We start from the raw sequence: 23,566 nt of genomic DNA on the forward strand, positions 1-23,566 counted from the left end.
ATATCAACATTAACAGGAGTTTAGAAGAAGTTGATTCCAACCCTCATGGATGACTTTGAGGGGCTCAAGACTTCACCTGAAGAAGTTAACTGCAGATGTGGCAGAAACAAAAAGAACTTACAAGGGAAACCTGACAATGGGACTGAATTGCTGCAATCTCCTGATAAAACTGAATGAATGAGGGGTTGCTTCTTATGGATAAGCAAAGTAGTTTCTTGAGTTGTTATATACTCCTGGTGAAGAAGCTGTGAAGATTACTGAAATGACAACAAAGGATTTAGGATATTCATGAACCTAGTTAAGAAAACAACAGCAGGGTTTGAGAGGACTTCAATTCTGAAAGAAGTTCTACAATCAGTAAACTGTTATCAAACAATATCACATGCTAGAGAAATCATTCCTGAAAGGGTCAATAAATGCAGCAAATTTCATTACCTTAAGAAATTGCCACAGTCACCCAACCTTCAGGAATCACCACCTATCAGTCAGCAACCATCAACAACAAGGCAAGACCCTCTACCAGCAAAAAGATAACTACCTAAAAGCTCACATGATGGTAGGCATTTTTTAGCAATAAAGTGTTTTAAAATTAAGGCAATACATTGTTTTTTTTTTTTTAAGACATAATGCTATTACACACTTACTAGACTATAAAGTAAACATAACTTTTATATGCACTGGGAAACCAAAAACTTCATTGGATTCATTGTATTGCAGTATCTACTTTATAGTAGTGATCTAGAACTGAACCCACAATATCTGAGAGGTATGCTTATATATGAAAAGCTATTTTGAAAAATCTAATTTTTTTTGTAGAGACAATAACATAATGGATTCCCATGGGCCATTACCCAGCTTCAACAATGTTTATCTCATGGTCAATCTTGTTTCAACTAAAAAAAAAAAAATTATTAATCCATTATCAGTCAGCATTCAAGTTTCCCAGCATGGGCCTTTTTTTCCTTTTCCATTTGTTCAAATTAAGATCATAGTAGTACCACATATTCCAACTCATTGACATGAAATTTACATTTCTTTTTATCTATAAGGTTTCATTTACCTCTTTTCCTCCTGAAACTTCTTTGTTAAAGAAATGAAGTCGCTTGTCCCATGTAGTCTTCAAGTATCTGTATTTTGTGGACTATACCCCTGTGACATTTTTAAACATGTTTCTCTGTCCACGTAATTTTTTGTAATTGTCGAAGTTAGAGTCTTAATCAAATTCAGAATTGATAAAGAAGACAACCTCATACACGGTACTGTGTTTTTCATTAAGGGGCATACACATATTGCCTTGTATCTGTGATAATAACAGCCAATGATGAACAATGCCTAAATACATTTCATTGAGAGCTACAAAAAAGTGACATTCTACTTTTATCATTCCTTCATTATTTACTATCTGTAATGTGCCTATTAAGTGAAAATTCTATCAAATCTTTGGTTTCCAAAAGGTAGTTTGTTTAGAAAAGGAAGAATAAATGCTTGTTTTTTAACAGTTTTTGAAAAAAAATGAGTTGGTATCCTAACCTCCCAGAATGGTAAACAATGAGAATACATTTTTTAGGGGAGGGATCATTACAAACTTTTGGATTTAAATAAATGTAGTATGCTTCAAATTAACTGCAGTTGGTTATTTCTATTAGTGTCAAATTTTCCCATCTTGACCAATGAGAGACTCTTCAATTAGTTTCTGAGTCTTTTAGACACAGACTTAGCAGTCTTTAACAGCTTTCTTGCTTCTGGTATAACAAAATATTCCAGGATCATCTTATCCATCTCCTGACCCAAACCTGAAACCAACCACATACCCAAGGAACATTGTACTTTTCAACGGGAATCAGCATTACTCAGAGACAACAGTCTGGATTCTAAGGAGTGCTCATTACTCCAGGGTTTGTCATTTTATCTATCTAGACCTTATATAGTGATAAGAGTTAGTATGACTTGATACTGAAAAACTTCTATAGTATTTTTTTTTTAAATTGTGTTGTTGTTATATTTCTATGTCTTTCTTCTCCCATACTGTAATTCTTGTTATACAATGCCACCAACACAAATTCATTTGCCTTGTTGTACAATATACATACAACAGTTTAGGAATAATAATACCAACACTATGATTAATGAAAACCATATAAGGTTTTTATATTGTTCTTATATCTTCAGGGTATAATCCACCAGGCATGTATAATCAAATTACTTGTTTTAAAGTCACTTAAAATAGTTCCTTCCTATAATTATACCACTTAGGCTTCTTTGTTTCATTTTGCTTTCACTTTTAGTTTTTTAAGTTTATTTATTTTGAGAGAGAGCGAGCAAGCGGGGGAAGGGGCAGAGAGAGAGAAGAGAGAGAATCCCAGGCAGGGTCTGCACTCCCCACAGATTCCGATGCAGGATTCTGTCTCCTGAACCATGAGACCACGACCTGAGCTAAAATCAAGAGATGGATGCTCAACCAACTGAGCCACCCAGGCACCCCTAGTTTTTTTTTGTTGTTTTTTTTTAATGATTAAAACTTGTTTTAGAATTATGTACATTTACATAGTTTCAAAATCATACCTAGAAATCAAGGTACTGTATATTCATAGAACTTTAGCTATTCCCTCTATCCTTGTTCCCTAAAATGGGTTAGTTTTTTTTATTAATTCCTAAATTTAAAAAATAAAAGTAGACGGGGTGGCTGGGTGGCTCAGCCGGTTAAGTGTACAACTCTTGGTTTTGGCTCAGGTCATGATCTCATGGTTTTTGAGTTCAAGCCCTGCATCGGGATCTGTGCTGACAGTGTGAAGCCTGCTTGGGATTCTCTCTCTCCCTCCAAATAAATAAACTTAAAATAAAATTTTAAAAACTTCTTAAAAAATAAATAAAAGTAGAAAGGTACACACACACAAATATATTTAATTAGATACACAGTAACATTCTTTATGAACTTTTCTATATCTTATTACTTTTGCTGCATAATATGTATTGGCCATCATGGCATAGAAGATGCTCCCCATTTGCTTTTACACCCACACAATACTCTATTGGGTAAATGAACCACACTTTATTCAGTCAGAAACCTACTGATGAATACCGTGTCCTTTCAGTCTTTTGCTATTTAGACAGTGCTACAATGAATGTAGCCTTGTGCATGCCATTTTGTATTTATGCCAATCTATGTTTGAGATATATTCCTAGGAGATTTACTAGATCAAAGAGTAAATGAGTATTTAACTTAGCTAGATGTTGTCAAATTCCCAATACACAAGGTTGTAATATTTTGTATTCCAATAGACAATGTGTGAGAGAGTGCCTATTCCTCCAGTCTCAGCAAATGGATATGTTGCTGATTTGAAAGAAGGGGGGGGTGCGGAGAGGAGCACCTGGGTGGCCCAGTCAGTTGGGGGTCTGACTTCAGCTCAGGTCATGATCTCACGGTTTGTGGGTCTGAGCCCATCAGACTCACAGCTGTCAGAGCTTCAGATCCTCTGCCTACCTCCCCCCACTCCCGCCCCTCCCCAGCTTGTGCACTCACTCGCTCTCTCTCAAAAATAAACAGATATTAAGAAAAAAATTTATATAAAAAAAAAGGAGAGGGGAGAAAGAATCTGATGAAGATTATCACCTAAGGGCAGTTTTATTCACATTTATATGCTATTTCATTGATCTAATCTTATTTTTATTTCCTGCCTTGTTCTTAGTTTGGGTTTTATTTGCATTTCTTTTTCTCTCTTAAGGTAAACCCTTGGGTCACTGATTTTTAGGTTCCTTCTTTCCTTTTTTTTTTTTTTTTTTAATTTTTTTTAACATTTATTTTTGAGACAGAGAGAGACAGAGTATGAACAGGGGAGGGGTAGAGAGAGAGGGAGACACAGAATCTGAAATGGGCTCCAGGCTCTGAGCTGTCAGCACAGAGCCCGACGCGGGGCTCGAACTCACGGACCGTGAGATCATGACCTGAGCCGAAGTCGGACACTTAACCAACTGAGCCACCCAGGCGCCCCAGGTTCCTTCTTTTCTAATAGAAGCATTTAAAGATATAAATTTCTCTCTCAACCCTGAAGATGCAACTACACATTCTGATATACTGCATTTTCATTATCATTCAGTTCAAAATGTTTAATTTCCCTTTTCTTCTTTGACCCACAAATTGTCTAGAAGTGTACTGTTTAATACCCAAACATCTGAATTTTTCCCCTAGCCATCATACTGTTATTAATTTCTTATTTAACTCCACTATGGTTCAAGAAAATAGTCCTGTATTATTTCCTTTTAAATTTATTTAGAATTGTTTCGTGACCCAGCATATGGTCTCTTTTGATGAATATACCATGCGCACTTGAAAATAACATGTATTATTACAGCATGAAATGCAGTGCTATATAAATGTCAATTAAATCAAGATGAATGATGATGTTTTTCAAATCTTCAATGTCTTTGCTGGTTTTTTATGTAGTTGTTCTACCAACGCTTTGGGAAGAGTGTTAAAATTTCCAACTATGGCTGTAAAGTTGCCTATATGTAATTTATATATTTCTGTAAAATTCTGCTTCATGTATTTTGAAGTTATACTGTCAGGTGCACACATATTTGTCATTGTTATATCAGAATTGTGACCAAGAGGCAGTACATAGATATGAAAAGAAACAGCAACTACATTAACACTTGTTCTAGGTCTGTTTTTTAGGAAATTCAATCCAAAAGTATGAGTCATTGCTATCCAAAAGTATGAGTCATTGCTATTTATTAGTTGCAATGGATCAGGATCAATATGATATAGTTCTTATTTCCAAAGAGACTTACAATCATATTTCAAAAGCATTGCAATAAATATCTAGACAGTAATCCTTATAAAAATACCACAGTATGGATCCTTAAATTCAATTTTTACATAATATATGTATATACATTCTTTCAATTCATTTTTACATCTAAATTCTCTCAATTCACCCAACAAAGTAGATATTACATATATTTTATAGTTGAGAGAGGTAAAACCCAGAAAGACTGAGTGATTTATCCAATATCACACAGTTAACATTTGGCAGAGCCAGAACTCAAACCTGAGTCTACTTTTGCAATATCACACACTGCTCAAAAGGAAGAGAGTATTCAACAATGTGGATGGGAGGCCAAAAAGCAAAGTTACAGTTTTTAATTGTATAAATATGGATAATTCTAGTAAGAAATGGGAGATATTACCTATGAAAGTATGAATTCTATTAGTAAAAGTAATATCAATATCTTATTTCTCAGGACCTAAAATACCTGGGGAATTTAATAAATGTCAGTGTACTGAATAAATGAAGTTGATGAGTGAGAGAAACAATATGGCTATTACAGAGTTTTCTGATTTTAAAGGACATATATAAATAATGGAAGGAGGGAAATGTAACTAATATATATGAATTAATATCATAAACCTTATTTATAATATTGCAGAATAGACTAAATTTTATAAGTAATACAAAGGAAAACCAAACAAGCCTACTGGTTGTATAAATGTAAGAGGACGAACTAAGAAGAAACAAGAATATTGCATGGGAAAGATGATGTAATGTTAACAGATGCAGAGAGAATAAAGAACTACTCACACCTCCTCTTTTGCATCCATCTTCTCCACCAAGGAGAATTGAGTAGAAAACTGGAAAAGGTAGAAGAAACATAGTTAAAAAGTAAATGAAGTTGAAATGAGAAAAGAAGACAGTAAGAGAATACCTAGCTAACTTTTTAAATTAGTTTTTGCCTACACTGCTGTCTACAGGTCTGAATTAGACATGCAACTCTAATGTGTGTAATATGTAAAACATCATAGGAAAATAAGTTCTAAAATGCACTGGTTTGGGAAATGGAGAAACTTTTTTTTTAAGAAAATTATTTATCAAAGAAAGACCCTTGAGTTGAAAAGGCTCTTGACAATCCATTTATGTTGATCTATATCCAAAGTACAAAAATTGTTATTTACAAGTTGGATTATAAGCACTAAAAAAGAAAAAGGTCACACCAAGAGCAAATTTTATTTCACTACAGTGATCCTAAATTTTTTCTTCATTGATAAAGTTCTTCTTTTTAGGGAGGCTAGTGTAACTAATACACTAAATTTTTAAAATTATAATATTGTAGAAAAAGATCCTGAATATACTTTTGAATGAAAGAAAAAATATATAAACTCATAGCTGGATTAAAAAAACATAATTTACAGTATTAACCAAGAACTAAAGTAAAACTGATTGAATGCCTTCAAAAGTAATGCATAGGGCTCTAACCTCACACTTCAATCAAGATACTTAGCTGACTCAATAGGATGCAAAGGAAAATAACACAATGGATAAAATTAAGATTCCAAAAAATTTCAACAGACTGGAAAAATGAGCAGAATCAACTAATATTAAAATAATAGCATAAGTAGTGATAGTCGACTTCATGAAATAAAAGAAGGCTAAGCTAAGGTCAAAATTTGGGAAAGCTGATAAACACTCCAATTTATAAGACAGAAACCGACAATGGCTCAATATTGGTTGACAGGAAAGTAGGGCTACCAAGAATGATACTGTCTGTTTAAGCAGCAGCTAGACACACAGATCTCTTCATGGCTAGCAACTGCCTCCTTTCTCTCTTTGTAGAAAAGTGAGGTTTTTCTCCTAGAAAAAGGTTATTACAGGGTCTCTGAATAGAGGAGCATATATTAAAGCAAACTGAAGGCAGAGATTACTACTGACAGGAAAATCAAGTGGAAGTTTACATTCTGAAATATGCTGAGAACCAAACCCCTCCTGCAACACCTAGTTTTGTTTGTTTACCTCAATAGGTACAAACTTTGAGAAGGAAAAGATTGGTAGATACCTCTGGGAAACTTGAGCAGTTTAACATACAACATAGCTAAATATACAGACATTAGGTGTTTCCTAAAAAAGCAGCATGATCTCCAAACTATAAAATACAGTTACCAAAACTTGTTCATGTGGCCCAGAGTTCCCAGTGTACTTTTTAAGTGTTAAACTACTAAATCTGAGAAGTCAGAAAGAATCATCATATATTTCATGTGAGGAAAATGTCAAATTTAAAACACAGGAACTAAATTACACATAGAGAAAAAAGTAACCGGAAGACGACAAGATTCTGAAGGGAGAAGAAAACAAAACCTTAATATTAATATTCTCAATAAGATAAATGTAACAATCAAAATACAGAAATAGGAAGTTATCAAAAAATAACTTTGTGGGAAAACAAAAACATTTTAGGAAATTAAACTGTGATGGAAGAAATGAAAAAAACTCAATAGAAGGTTTACAATATAAAGTTGTAGGGGCGCCTGGGTAGCTCGGTTGGTTAAGCATCTGACTTTGTGTCAGGTCATGATCTCACAGTTTGTGGGTTCCAGCTCTAAGTCAGGCTCTGTACTTACAGCTCAGAGCCTGAAGCCTGCTTTGGATTCTGTGTCTCCCTCTCTCTCTACCCCTCCCCCACTCATATTCTGCCTCTTTCTCTCTCTCTCAAAAATAAATAAAAACATTAAAAAAAAGAATACAGACTTGTAAAAATTTCCCCACTAACCAGAACAAATACAATATAGGAGAGAAAAGATATGATAAAAAGGGGACCAATGGGGGTCCCATATCCCAAACAAAAGTTCTGGAAAAAAGAGAGAGAGGAAAAAAAAAAAAAAACAAAAAGAAACAATTCAAGATTTCCCAGAACTGAAACTCAAAGTTCCCAAACTAAAAAGTAACTCCTAAAAAGCTAATAAGCATTCAGATGAAGAGATGTACATCTAGGAATGTCATTGTATAATTTCAAAGCACAATTAAAAGAGAAGATCCCACATACTTCTTTCATATAAAAGATTAAAAAGTAAAGTTGCATGACTTCTCAAAGCAACAACAGAATCTGAAAGACAATACATGAGTGCTTTCAAAATTTTGAGGAAAAGTCACTTCCAATCTCTAATCTAGAATTCTATATCCACTCACATATGAGTCAAGTTTGAGCTTAAAACACAGATCCTTTCAGGGAGCGTGGCTGGCTCAGTCGGTACAGCATGTGACTCTTCACCTCAGGGTTGTAAATTCAAGCCTGATGTTGAATGTAGAGATTACTTGAAAAAATAAAATCTTAAAAAATATATATATAGATCCTTTCAAATGAACAGGCCACCAAAAAATGTGCAGACAGGCAATCTTTTTTTTTTTTCTCTTTTTTTAAGTAGGCTACATACCCAACATGGGCCTTGAACTCATGACCCTGAGGCCAAGAGTTGCATGCTCTGCACTCTACCAACTGAGCTAGCCAGGTGCCCAGCAGGCAATACTTTTTAAAGAGATTAATGAATGATATATTCCACCAATATTAGAGAATAAACCAAGACATGGAATACAGGATAAGAATCCAATTTAAAAAAAAAGAAAAAGAAAAAAAAGAAATACCAGTATGATGGCAAAACAAGATTACAAGAGGTCTGGAGAGTCCACATATAAAATCACCAGAAAAGATTACATAAAGAAGATAAAATGGATAGGATACCTAATATACATACTTGAATGTACTAAAAATACTTCACATAATTTGAGGACTCTGTAATTAAATTAGTGACAAGTACATTGGAAACTAAATAAAGGAAATGCAGGACTATTACTATGTAATATATAAAATATCTCCCCCCAGATTAAGTCAATATATAGTAAGTAGGCAACCAAAAACAGTGTTTATACGTCACGATAATATAAATATCAGGTATCCATCTAATCAAAATTATAATTTTATCATAAGTATGGTAGGATACAGGTTTATCTAGTTTTTACATTTTTTATCTAATCTTGATATTTTAGAAAAACAATTTTCATTTACTTATTTTTTAAAAAATGTTTATTTTGAGAGAGAGAGCCAGCATGAGCAGGGGAGGGGGAGGGGGGAGGGAGGGAGGGAGAGGGAGAGGGAGAGGGAGAGGGAGAGGGAGAGGGAATCCCAAGCAGGCTCTGTGCTGACAGCAGATGTGGTGCTGGATCCCATGAACTGTGAGATCATGACCTGAGCCTGAAATCAAAAGTTGTATGCTCAACCACCCACTGAACCACCCAGGTACCCATGGAAACAACTTTTATATCTTCTTTTTTAAATGTTCCCTCTCAGGGGCGCCTGGGTGGCACAGTCGGTTAAGCGTCCGACTTCAGCCAGGTCACCATCTCGCGGTCCGTGAGTTCGAGCCCCGCGTCAGGCTCTGGGCTGATGGCTCAGAGCCTGGAGCCTGTTTCCGATTCTGTGTCTCCCTCTCTCTCTGCCCCTCCCCCGTTCATGCTCTGTCTCTCTCTGTCCCAAAAATAAATAAAAAACGTTGAAAAAAAAAATTAAAAAAAAAAAATAAATGTTCCCTCTCATGCATGTTAATTTCAGGAATTCCTAAAGTTTAATAAGTATTGTTAGCATTTCAAAAGAATGGCCATCGAGAAACCATTTGTAACTTGTCATCTTCTTACATATGAAAATACCACAGACAGAATGCTCTAAGCCTGACAGAACTGTAGCTGGGATGTTTAGGAACATAGTACCTGGCACACAATATGTCATCAATAAATACTGTCTGAATAACAGGGGTTGGGGGCGGGGGGAATCACATGAGGAACTATCTTACCCTCTGGAAATAGTAAAAAGTCTCATAACCCCCTTTCTGAATGCCTGGAAGTACTGTCAAATATCTACCAAAGAAATCAATGGAGCAATAGGCCTAACTATTCTTGATTTAGTATGTTTTAACCATTTATGAATGACCCCAAAAGTCTATGACATAAAAACAACATGCTTTCACCCAGGCACAAATTTTATCACATGTACTTCATGGCTCTGGTACCCAGGAAATTACTTGTTAAATGAACTTGGTAATGAACAAAAAAGCATCCACAGCTCAACACAACTATGAATCTTTCCTATATCAACACATCTTTTATTAATCTCAACTTAGTCTAACATAAACTAACATTTGTAAAGTAATAATGTACCAAGAAAATAAAAAGGTTCAATGTTCCTAAAGGTAAGAAGAGTATGTGAAGAGGTAAGAAATTGATGGTATCTGAGAACTTGGGAACCACTGCAAATACCAAGGGCCATATAAAAAATGGGAGACATGTTCCGTAAGGACTGAAAGACACAAAAGCAATTAAGGCAATAGGAAGCTGAGTACCTACCATTAAAGAGAGTACAACAGCCCATAGAGATATAGCATAGAAGCAGTAGTTTGAAAAAAGGTCTAGAGCATATGGGAGGGAAAGTTATTTACTAACCTGAAAGCCTGTCCCAAAGGGGCAGAAATCAGTGGGAGATGCCTCGAGGAACAAAGGAGCTGGTAGGCGCCATTTCCCTCCCCTGCCCCCCAACATTAAACACACAGCCACCTGCAGGAATCAGCACACCAACATTCAATTACTTAACTTGCTGAAACCAAGCCCCGCCCCCCAAACTTTGGTGGATCCGCTCTTTACAGTTACACTTGCCTCAGTCCCAGAGCTGCAGGTCCCTCACCTGGAAGACTAGCCCAAACCTTGCCAACACATCTCCAGAGCCCTGTGCTTTATGAGATCTCAATCTGGTGGTGGAGGACCCTTCCCAGAAAAGACCTGTGCATACTTTGTTAAAACTGCGTGCCCCGCCCATGCACACTTTGTGGATCTTCCCTGGCCAGCCACCCTCCAAACAGAAAATCAACAAGTAAACAGTGGCTGAACCAGATGAATTTAACAGATATATTCTGAACATTCCATCTGAAAACAGCAGAATACACATTCTTCTCAAGTGCACATGGAATACTCTCCAGAACAGATCACATATTAGGCCACAAGACAAGACTGAACAAATTCAAAAAGATCAAAGTCATACCATGCATCTTTTCTGACCACAATGCTATGAAACTAGAAGTCAACCACACACACACACACACACACACACACACACACACACACACACTTGAAAAGAGCACAAATATTTGGAGGTTAAATAATGTGCCACTAAACAATGAATGGGTCAACCAAGAAATCAAAGAAGAAATAAAAAATTACATGGAAAGAAATGAAAACCAGTCCAAAATCTTTGAGATGCAGCAAAAGTGGTTCTAAGAGAGAAGTTTGTAGCAACACTGGCCTATCTCAAGAAGAAAGAAAAATCCCAAATAAAAACCTAACCTTACATGTAAGGGAGCTAAAACAAAACAAAACAAAACAAATCACCCAGCACAAGGAAGGAAATAATAAAGACTAGGGCACAAATAATACAGAAACTAAAACAACAACAACAACAACAACAACAACAACAACAACAACAACAACGGAACAGATCAATAAAACAAGGAGCTAGTTCTTTGAAAAGATCAACAAAACTGATAAACCTCTAGCTAGACTCATCACAAAAAAGGAGACAAAATTCAGTAAAACAAAATCAGAAATGAAAGAGGAGAAATAACAACTTAAACCACAAAAATACAAAAGATTGTAGGAGAATATTATGAAAACTTATATGCCAACAAATTGGACAACCTACAAGAAATGGATAAATTCCTAGAAACATGTAACTTACCAAAACTGAAGCAAGAGACAGAAAATTTAAACAGACTGATTACCAGCAATAAAATTGAATCAGTAATCAAAAACTCCCAACAAAGAAAAGTCTAGGACCAGAAGGTTTCACGGGTGAATGCTACCAAACATTTAAAGAAGGGTTAATACCTATTCTCCTCAAACTATCCCAAAAAATAGAAGAGGAAGGAAAACTCCCAAATTCATCCTATGAGGTTAGCATTACCCTGATACCAAAACCACATAAAGTTACCACAAAAAAACCGTGAACTACAGGCCAGTATATCTAATGAACATAGATGCAAAAATTCTCAACAAAATATTAGCAAACCAAATCTCACAACACACTAAGAAAATCTTTCAGAGGGACACCTGGCTGGCTCAGTCAGTGGAGCATGCAACTCTTGATCTCAGGGTTGTGGGTCTGGGCCCACGTTTGGGTGTAGAGATCAGTTAAAAATAAAATCTTTAAAAAAAAAAAGAAAAAGAAAAAGAAAAAGAAAATCATTCACCACAATTAAGTTGGATTTATTCCCAAGATTCAAGACTGGTTCAGTATTCACAAGTCAATCAACATGATACAACACATCAACAAGAGAAAGGATAGATGCAAAAAAAGTATCTGACAGAGTACAAATCCACTCCGGATAAAAACCCTCAACAAAGTAGGTTTAGAAGGAACATATCTCAACATAGGAAAGGCCACATATGAAAAACCCACAACTAACATCATACTCAATGGGGAAATATTGAGAGCTTTTCTCCTAAAGTCAAGAATAAGACAAGGATGTCCACTCTCACCACATTACTGGAAGTCCTAGCCACAGTAATCAGACAAGAAAAAGGATTTATAGGCATCCAAATGGGTAAGGAAGAAGTCAAACTTTCACTATTTGCAGATATAACTATATATATATAGCAAATCCTAAAGACTCCACCAAAAAACTACTAGAAATGATAAATGAATTCGGTAATATCACAGGATACAAAACCAATGTACAGAATCTCTGTATAGTAATAATGAAGAGCAGAAAGAGAAATTAAGAAAACAATACCATCTACAATTGCACCAAAAATAATAAAACACCTAGGAAAAAATTTAACAACAGAGGTGAAGGATGTACTCTGGAAAGACATTCCATGCTCAACAATTGAAAGAACAATTGTTAAAATGTCCATACTACCCAAAGCAATCTAGTGATTTAATGCAATCCCTATCAAAATACCAACAGCATTTACTATGGAACTAGAACAAACAATCCTAAAATTTGCAGGGAACCACAAAAGATTCCTAATAGCCAAAGCAATCCTGAAAAAGAAAAATAAAGCTGGAAGTATCACAATTCCAGGCTTCACATTTTATTACAAAGCTGTAGTAATCAAAACAGTACGGTACTGGCACAAAAACAGACCCAGAGATCAATGGGACACAATAGAAAACCCAGAAATAAACCCACACTTACAATGGTCAATTAATCTTTGACAAAGGAGACAAGAATATGCAATGGGAAAAAGATAGTCTCCTCAACAAATGGTATTGGGAAAATTGGAGAGCTTCATGCAAAAGAATGAAACTGGACCACTTTCTTACACCATACACAAAAACAAACTCAAAATGGATTATGGACTTCAATGTGATACCTGAAGCCATAAAAATCCCAGAAGAGAGCACAGGCAGTGATTTCTCTGACACTGGCTGTAACAACATCTTTCTAGAAATGTCTCCTGAGGCAAAGGAAATAAAAGCAAAAATAAACTATTGGGGAGCACCTGGCTGACTCAGTTGGAAAAGCATGTGGCTCCTGCTCTCGGTGTTGTGAGTTTGAGCCCATGCTGGGTGTAGAGATTACTAAAAAAATAAACTATTGGGACTACAAAAAAGAAAAATCTGCTGCACAGCAAACAACTAACAAAACTAAAAGACAACTTACTGAATGGGAGAAGGTATTTGCAAATGACATATCCAATAAAAAGTTAGTATCCGAAATGTATAAAGAACATATACAACTCAACACACAAAAAAACAAATAATCCAATTTAAAAAATGGGCAGAAGACACGAATAGACACTTCTTTCTCCAAAGAAGACACACAGATGGTCAACAGACACATGAAAAGATACTCAACATCACTCACCATCAGGGAAATACAAATCAAAACAATGAGGTATCACCTCACTCTGGTTAGAATGGCTAAAATAAAAAACACAAGAGTGTTGGTTAGGATGTGGAGAAAAAGGAACCCTCATGCATCCCTCATTTTGGTGGAAATACAAAACTGGTACAGCCACTATGGAAGACAATATGGAGGTTCCTCAAAAAATTAAAAATATAACTACCCACACTATGATCCAATAATCCACAACTGGCTATTTACCCAAAGAATACAAACATGCTAATTTGAAAGGATATACACACCTCTATGCTTATTGCAGCATTATTTACAATAGCCAAGCAGCTCAGTCTATCGATTGATGAATTGATACAGATGTGGTATACACGCACACATGCATGGGCAAACACACACAATGGAATATTATTCAACCATAAAAAATAATGAAATCTTGCCATCTAAAACAACATGTATGGATCTAGAGAGCATAATGCTAAGCGAAATAAAAGCCAGAGAAAGAAAATTACCATGATTTCACTCATATGTGTAATTTAAGAAATAAAACAAATGAACACAAGAAAAAGAGACAAACCAAAGAACAGACGCTTAATACAGAGAACAGATGGTAACCAGAAGGGAGGTGGGTGGGAGGATGGGTGAAGTAGGTAAGGAGATTAAGAGTCCACATATCTTGATGAGCACCAAGTAATATATGGAACTGTTGAATTCACTATTTTGTACACAAGAAACTAATATAACACTGTATATGTTAACTACACTGGAAGTAAAAATTTTTTTTTTAAATAAAATAAGATGAAAAAAATTTTAAAGAATATACTGGAATCAATCTGGTAATTTTATATAGATTTTTATTATATATAATTTTTATTTCTTATTATAAAACCCTGGTTATTAAAAATTTTTATAATATTTGCTTCAGAGTATATTGATCAGACCTCCTCCTTTTCAGAACCAAGAGAACTAGAGTTCTACTGGATAAAAGTGAGTCAGAATGAGCCATGTTTTCCCAATATGAAACAATGCCAAACATTTCAGGTCCTTAAATAGTCAACTTTCAGCCAGATAGGCTAGATAGTTCAATGATCACAACATAAAAACTATTGGTCACTGTATAACCAATGGATAAAGATAAGTAAATCCTGTCACTAATCAACTGTATGTACCATTTAAAGAAGTATCAAGTATCAAGATAAAATGGATTGTCTATTTTTCATAATGCCTGCTCAAAGTCATGGCACATTTTAGTTTCTTACCTTGAAATGTGGATCTCTCCATTAGCTTTTGGATTTGAGAGATTTCTCATTGCTCTCCTTTCTTCTTCTCTGAGCAAATCCACTAGATTATATGATTCAGTGGTTAATGTATCTTCATCATATCAACTAACCGTTTTAATACCAATGCAAGGGTATACTAAAATTTATCTAGTTAATTCCTTAAGAAACTTAAATTAAAAAAATTTTTTAATTTCAAATCCTGGAAGGAATATTTGTAACGAATATTTTCTAATTAAAAAATACCCCCTTTTAGGGGCAACTGGCTGACTCAGTCAGTTGAGCATCCAACTCCTGAGTTCAGCTCAGGTCATGATCCCAGGGTTGTGGCATCAAACCTCCACATCTGGCTCTGCACTGAGCATGGAGCCTGCTTGGGATTCTCTCTCTTCCTCTACCCCTCTCTCCTCTCACATGCGTGCTTTTAAAAAAGAAAAATTTTTAAAAATCATCCCCTTTTAGATTTTCATAACTTTGGATTCAGCATGTTCCCCCACCTACTTAATTATCTATCTCACTTCCTATCTCTCTACTAATAAAGGTGTATTTCTTTTTTTTTTAATTTTTAAAAATGTTTTATTTATTCTTGAGAGAAAGAGAGACAGAACATGAGGGAGGGAGGGGCACAGCGAGAGGGGGACACAGAATCCGAAGCAGGCTCCAGGCTCTGAGCTGTCAGCACAGAGCCCAATGCAGGGCTCGAACTCACAAGCTGTGAGATCATGACCTGAGCCGCAAGCCAGACACTCAACCGACTGAGCCACCAGGTGCCCCAATAAAGGTGTATTTCTACTCAAGCCCTTTAAGTTCTCTTTATCCAGTCCTTCAGAGAAATCATCTTCTCACATTGCTTAAACTATTATCTTTATTCTTTCATCTCCCATTCAAAGTCTTGAATAAAACAGGTTCTCAAAATATGTTAAAATAATGCTACTCCAAGATTTGCATCTCTAGACATATTTTCATCCAACATTCAGGTGTTTATTTTTAGTGATACAGCTTCATGCAATAGTGTTTCATTCCCATCTCACACAAGGTACAAAACACATCATCCTTTGCTAGTAAGTGCTCTTTCTCATATTCCTTTTGTACTAGTAATAGTATTTCTGGTCTTCTTTGTGCAATGTATGGGAATTTTTCCCCCTAATCTTCTTTGTCTAATCATTCTCCTTCACTTACATTTTAGTTTGTCTCCACAATCAATCCACAGTTTATTCACATTCATCATTATTGGCCTGTCCCTTTTCACTGTCAACATTCTAGTTCAATTCTTAACTACTTTGTAAGTTGGCAATAAAACAGCACACTGATAAGGAGCAGTCTTTGTTCAAATACTGCTCTATCACTTAACGCTTGTGTGAACTTGGATAAACTATTTAACTTCTCCATGTTGTATTTTCCTTATCTGTGCAAAGGAATTAATAGCAGTATCTACCTTACATGGTTTTGTAAGGATTAAATAAATTAACATATATAAACATTCAGTACAAGTGCCTCACATATAGTAAGCGTTATATAAGCTTAAATGTTTCATAATTATTTTCTCTGCCTCTAATTGCTTTTTTTTCCAGCTTACCTACTACTGCCAAATTAATTTTCTTGGATCAATTTCTTTGGTCATTTCACTTTATTAACGTAAAACATATCATGACTACCTTCTGAATCAAGATCAAGCTTCCAAGTCTCACGTTTATAGCTCTCCATTACCTAGTCCAGGGGTCAGCAAAATATGGTCTATAAGCCAGCCACCTGCTTTTACACACAAACTTTTACTAAAACATAGCTATTCTCATTAACTGCATTGCCCATGGATGTTTTTTCATATGGATATCAGAGTTGAGCAGTTGTGACATAGTCTTTAAGGGCCACAAAACATAAAACATTTACTATTTGGACCTTTACAGAAAATATTTGCCAATCGCTGACCACTTCAATCTAACTGTATTATCCCCCAATGTATATTTAGCATGCTTAAAATGGAACTCATGTTTTGTTTTGTTTTGTTTTGTTTTGTTTTGTTTTGTTTTGTTTGGATACTTGCTCATCTCAAGTTCCCTATTTTATTAAGATCTACCAAGTATTTGTTAAGGCTTCATTACATGCACACACTGCTCCAGTGACCGGTAAACAGCAGGGGATAAAAAGAAAACCCTCAATTTTCATAGAGCATATTTTCTTTTGGAGGGCAATAAACCAAAAATAAGAAAGTGTATACATAAGTATATATAAGTATATGTCAGTTGGTGGTAAGTGCTATGAAGAAAAACGAAGTGTTCAGGATGACAGAATGGCAGAAGAGTGGGGTGCTAATTTAGATATAATGACCTTTCTAATGAGGCAACATTTTAACAGTGTCTTGAATTAGAGAGGGACCACCAGGAATGCTTTGGAGGAAATGCAATCTGGGAACCCAGGAAACTCAACCCTAAGAGTAGGTGCCTCCTTAAATTTGCACCCTTGGTGCTTCATTTGCCTCACTCTAGTCCCAAATCCTGCTAGCAATAATTTATAACTGGAATACATAAAGTACTCCTACTAAACAAAAGGACAAACCAAATTTTTAAATGGCCATGAGACTTAATTAGAGAGAATGCACACACTCATCAATAAACATATGAAAAGGTACTAAGCAAATTACTCATCAGTGAAATGCAAATTAAAATTACAACAGCTCCTATTAGACACCCATGGGAATGGCTAAAATTTCCAGGTGAATCCAACTTATTCAAAAGCCAAAACGTAAAAAAAAAAAAAAAAAAAAAAAAAAAAGCCAAAACGTGGCAACAACCCAAAACCTATCATTTGAAGGACAGCTGAAGAGTGATATACTCATATAATAGGAAATTACATGACAATAAAAAGAATGAAATTCTGGTAAATCTAGTAATACAGATGAATATATTATTTCTCTAGGGCTGTATTAACAGAACACAAAAGTACCTGGTAGCTTAAAACAACAGAAATTTATTTTCTCACACTTCTGGAGATGAGAACTATGAAATCAGGTGTCCTCAGAGTCCTGCTTCCCTTCAAAGGCAAGGAAAAATTCTTGTCCTTTAGAGTCTTCAAAGAGAGAGTGGCCCTGAACACCTTGATTTCATAAACCGGGCCTCCAGTATCGAGAAAATAAATTTCTACTGTTTTAAGCCACCATGTTTGCAGTAATGTTATATGGCAGCCCTTGAAAACTAATACCAGGAATTTCACAGATTGTATAAGTAGAGTTTAAAAAGCTACTGCATAAAAAATAAAATTAAGTAAATAAAAAGCCATTGCATGATTCCATTTATTTGAAGTTCAACAATAGGCAAATCTCATTTATGGTGACAGAATTAGTGGAATAAATGAGCAGTATAGACAGAATGGGAAGGGTTAACAGGATGATGTGTTAGAAGCATTCTGTATTTCGATCTGGGTGGTAGGTACATAAGTAGATAAAATTAATTAATTTTTAAATTAAAGAATAGTGTATATTCTGTATAATTTTAAAAAGTAAGAAAAAGACCACAACACAGAGATACATATATCTACATAATAATCACAAAAAAAACTTGCTAAATAAATGTGATTGAAGACTTACTAGTAGTTCAAAGCTAACTTAAGACTTAAGCCATTGTAATCAGGCACACTGAAAGATATATAATTTCCAAATACTTAGTCTCATCTTTCAAGATACGTGTTTATGTATTTATCTGAAAGAAATTAACAGGAAAGTAAGGTAAAAGACAAGTACTCTTCAATATTTTAATCTGACAGCATTGTTTGGACTTAAACAGTTTCGGTGAATACCAAAACAGGTTATTTGATTTGTGCTTTGTCATCTTAAATATATGTTATTAGTGATGAAATAAGTTTATGTCAGTTACATAAAATTTTTAAATGACATGTTCTAGTTCAAGATGCAGATTTTTAATAATGAATTTCCTGAGCAGAGACTTACAAAATAAAAACACAATCTCATACTGTAGAAAAATTTTATGTAAACAGTTTCAACTATGACAAGGAGGAGATCTTACATTTACTTAGTAAAATAGTTGGCTAAACTTGTCCTTCCTTCACAGCTGCCTTAAGCTGAACCTTTTTTCCTGCTTTGGTAGGAAACAAAAAATGATACCAGGAGATAATGGCAGAGGATCTTTGCAAGTCTGTGCATGTGCTGGAGAGAGAGAGAGAGAGAGAGAGAGAGAGAGAAGATGTGCAAAGAAATCTAAGTAAAGCAATTCTTTTAACTTTAGCAAGCATTAAAACTTTTCTCCCTCAAGTCAAATTAAAAGCTGAACGGAAGACAGTCACAAATTTTTGTGATGCAATCAGAGGATTTCAAAATTACAAACACAATGAATTCCACATCAATGAAGAAAACAGGTTGACTGATTCTATCCATATCTGAAAGAGAACCAGAGTAAAAGAATGACAAATACTGAAAGACTAAAAAGTATATACTTTAACAAAGATAATTGGATTTCTTAAAATGTGAGCTGAATACTACATATTCCCCTCCCCTGCTTGCTCGCTCTCTCTCCCTCTCTCTCAAAATAAATAAACAAACATAAAAAAAGAAAAAAAAATTAAAACGAAGCATACTCTGAGTCTCTGAATTTCTGATTTAGAAGTTTCTATTTAGAGATCTCAAGGCTAACCAGATCTCCAATGCTAGAGCTTCTTTCCTCACCGCTTTCTCTGGGCTCTCATAACGTGAGCACCCTGCCCAAAAGATGAGTCTAGCATTTAGAGATGCAAGAAAGATGTAAGTGTAAGAAAATCACTTTGGGGCGCCTGGGTGGCGCAGTCGGTTAAGCGTCCGACTTCAGCCGGGTCACGATCTCGCGGTCCGTGAGTTCGAGCCCTGCGCCAGGCTCTGGGCTGATGGCTCAGAGCCTGGAGCCTGTTTCCGATTCTGTGTCTCCCTCTCTATCTGCCCCTCCCCCGTTCATGCTCTGTCTCTCTCTGTCCCAAAAATAAATTAAAAAAAAAAAAAAAGAAAATCACTTTATCTAATGTACAAAAAAAAATTTCCATTCTGAAACAAACAAAAAAGCCAGCTGTGTCGGATGAGGTGTAAAATGACAAGTTAGTCTTCTCCAAAAGGTTTTAAGAGTAAATTTGATTACATGCATTTTCCCCTGCTGTTGCCAACTCTACAACTTAATCTCCTCTTAAAATGCAACTCTTTTACACTGGTTTTGAAAATAAGTAAATGTTAACAGTATAAGTAAGAATATGGTTACCTACCAAATCTCACTTAAGAACCTATTTTTTCTTCACATAAAATGACTTAACTAAAACTTTAATATTAGTATGTGATATCACAAGTATTAGAGACAGATGAGATAGACTTCATTAGAATTTTGCCTACAAACTTTAGTGGCCGAACTATCTATATATTTTATTTTTTAATGTTTATTTTTTAGAGAGAGAGCAAGGGAGAGGCAGAGAGAGAGGGAGACACAGAATCTGAAGCAGGCTCCAGGCTCTGAGCTATCAGCACAGAGCCCGATGCGGGGCTCGAACCCATGGAACCATGAGATCATGACCTGAGCCGAAGTCAGACACTTAACTGACTGAGCCACCCAGGTGCCCCAGATGTTTGATTTTTTTTAAGTTTTGGTTTAGCATAGTTATTGTGTAATTCCTGATACTGAATCTATTGAATCTGTAACTTTAAAATAACACCTATTTACTTTTTAAGGTGACATATAAGCACATACCAACACTTAACTACAAATCATAAACCTCTTTTTAGAAAAACTAATTCAGTTTAAAAACCTAAGGCATACATAATTGTTACAAAACCATAAAACGGAACTATGTAAGACTTTATTACTTTAACTTTCCTTCAAATAAAATCTTTTTTTGCTCATGTGACACAATAAAAAGCAACTGCAATGCCCTATGGAACAGCAGCACCTGCAGGAAAAGACCCAGTCTAGCAACGGTTGATACTATCAATTCATTACTTGATTCTCACACATCAAGGCACTTCTTCTCCCCCTTCCTGTACACTCAGTTGATGAAACCAAGAAAACAGAGCTTAGAGTGTTCATGCTGAACTCCCACAACTACACAGCTGACTCTTGTACATCCTGTCAAAATAATGTCCTTCAGAGATCAGGCTTTAAACACACAACAGTGCAGCATCTTGCTTCTAGCTAGGAGTTGCAGAGAGGATAACTGCTCCATGATACATTTAACCTCTCTAAAAGAGTCCATATTTTAAAAGATACTTACAATTAAATAAGAACTAGATAAGAACACTAAAATAAGAAAAAACCTGCAATGTTTAAACTGCACAAAAAAAAATATGATCGAGGAAAAAAATTACATACTTCAACCCTTAATGACAATGTCATAAGCAAAAATATTTTAAATAACAAAATACAATATCTTCCACTCAACAGTATTTTCTTAGTGTATTTTTTAGAAATGAAAATGTGAAACTACCTGAACTGTAATCCATGATTTGAGAAAAATAATCTATCTTGTTTTGTCAATATTTTAATATGTTCTTAGGATTTTAGAAAACTTTTGATATTACAAAAAAATGTTTAAAATGTCTTTGGTGTTACTACACCACTAACGGTCTGTCAAATAAGGGGGAAAACTGTCTAGTCGGCTGATCATGCTGTGCTGGCAATTTCTCAAACATCTGCTAAAGGTCAGATTTCTATTGCATGGAAGCAATCAATGGAACTACACAATTCTCCAAGCACTAAAGGAAGCTAAACAAAGAACACTATTTTACATAAGTAATGAAACATAACCCTAGCTTTGTATTGAATTGTAGCAAAGTCTATCTGCTTCTCCGAACAGAATTCATACATTTAAAACATGGTTATAAAATTCTATTTGCATTTTATTTATGTTCTTGAAGTATGCTTATAAAACTACCTGCCATTTGGTAAAAAAACTACATAATCAATTTTTTAATTTTATACTCCGAAATAGCACTTTATATCCAAATGAAATTTTAAGGATAATTTAAACAATATTTATAGGTTTTTTTTACAAGTATGAAAATTATAATAGTAGGCCACTTATTTCAGTGGGTGTTTGATTTTGCAACTAAGTCACATTAACATGACTGAGTTTACAAGAAGTTTTATTGTTAAAACCAAATTTGTCATAGGAACATTCAGATTCTTCTATGATCACAGAGACTGGTGTCAGTTACTTTGAAAAAATTTTTGATACGAATCACCTTGAACACATTCCATACTCTACAACTCTGGAAACTTGATCAATTGTATAAAGAAAGTAATGAAATGCAATAGGTTACTGAAGAATTATAGTTAAATATTACAAGAAGCATTGTCAATGTACATATTTAGGTGAGGTACTACTTTACTGAATTTTCTATTTTTTAAGAACAGAAATATTAAAGCTAAAATAAAAATTACAGTACTCAGGCACCTGGGTGGCTCAGTTGGTTGAGCATCTGACTCTTGATTTTGGCTCAGGTCATGATCTCCCAGTTTGTGGGATTGAATCCCAGCATCGGCATCACAGAGCCTGCTTGGTATTCTCTCTCTCCCTCTCTCTGCCCCTCCCCAACTTGTGCTCACACTCACTTGCTCTCTCTCAAAATAAAGTAATAAACTTAAAAAAAAAACCCAGTTGAAGTACTTTCCCCTTCAAAGTACCATGCACTCCATTAAATACTCAAATTGCCACCAAAGTTTTACACAATAGCCATAAAATGAAATATATTTTTAAATATAGAAACGTGCTCCTTTATATAAGCCTACCCAATTACAAATGGACAGTCTTAAATCTTAGATTAAAACACTTTGCCAAAAGACTCTCAGAAAATTAGTGAGCAAAACTTAAATGATCAAGTGACTTTTTGAAGTTGTTTTTTTTTTCAGAAGCTTAATGTTAATATTTTTATGTAACATAGGAATCTTTTCTCATTCAAAAATATGTTAAAGCTACTAGGAAAGAGATGAATCATAAAACCCTGCCTGTGATAATGCCACATACTAGGGAACTTCTATCATATTATAGATATAAATTATTTCCTTCCAAAAAATGAAAAACAGGTAACTTACTTCTAAAGAGACTACTGTTAAGGAAAAGTTGAGCCCTAAACAATCCAATCTCAACAAAAGACTAAAGACGGGTGTTGTCAAGTTAGAACTACATCATTTTCCTAATACAGACGAGTTTTTATTTTTTGATGAACTCAACTATTTATAATTTTGTTCTAATAACCTTCATTACTTTATATAGGATTATAATCTAATTCTAAAGAAAGACTAATATTAGGTCTATGCTAAATATTTTCCAATATTATCATCATAAAAAGATAAGTTCCCAAGTGATGCTGATATTACTAATCTAAGGATTACACTTTGAAAACTGCCATACTGGAGGATACCCGTTAACATGCATCCCTATAAACTATCTAATCTTTCTGGCACACGGTTTTCAAATTAATCTCTCTTTAACAACACTTGAAAAGAACTAAATACTTTTTCAGAAATCTCTCCATGATTTCCCACTGCACACAGCATACCATCTAAATTCATTAAGACTAGTTCATTCATTAACACTGAAGGTGTTACAAGAAATAAAGCCATTAAACCGTTAATCTCATTTTTCTTTGATGGCTAAAAGGAAAGTC

The 23,566-nt window shown here is 34.9% G+C and overlaps 1 protein-coding gene across 4 annotated transcripts in view; it reads right to left on the reverse strand.

Annotated features, from left to right (window-relative positions):
- Positions 1 to 23,566, reverse strand: part of JMJD1C (jumonji domain containing 1C) — a 264,455-nt gene that overhangs the window by 215,323 nt on the left and 25,566 nt on the right. The window lies entirely within an intron of this gene.

Source organism: Neofelis nebulosa, chromosome 13 (genome assembly GCF_028018385.1).
Source record: "Neofelis nebulosa isolate mNeoNeb1 chromosome 13, mNeoNeb1.pri, whole genome shotgun sequence".
NCBI classification, from domain to species: Eukaryota; Metazoa; Chordata; class Mammalia; order Carnivora; family Felidae; genus Neofelis; species Neofelis nebulosa.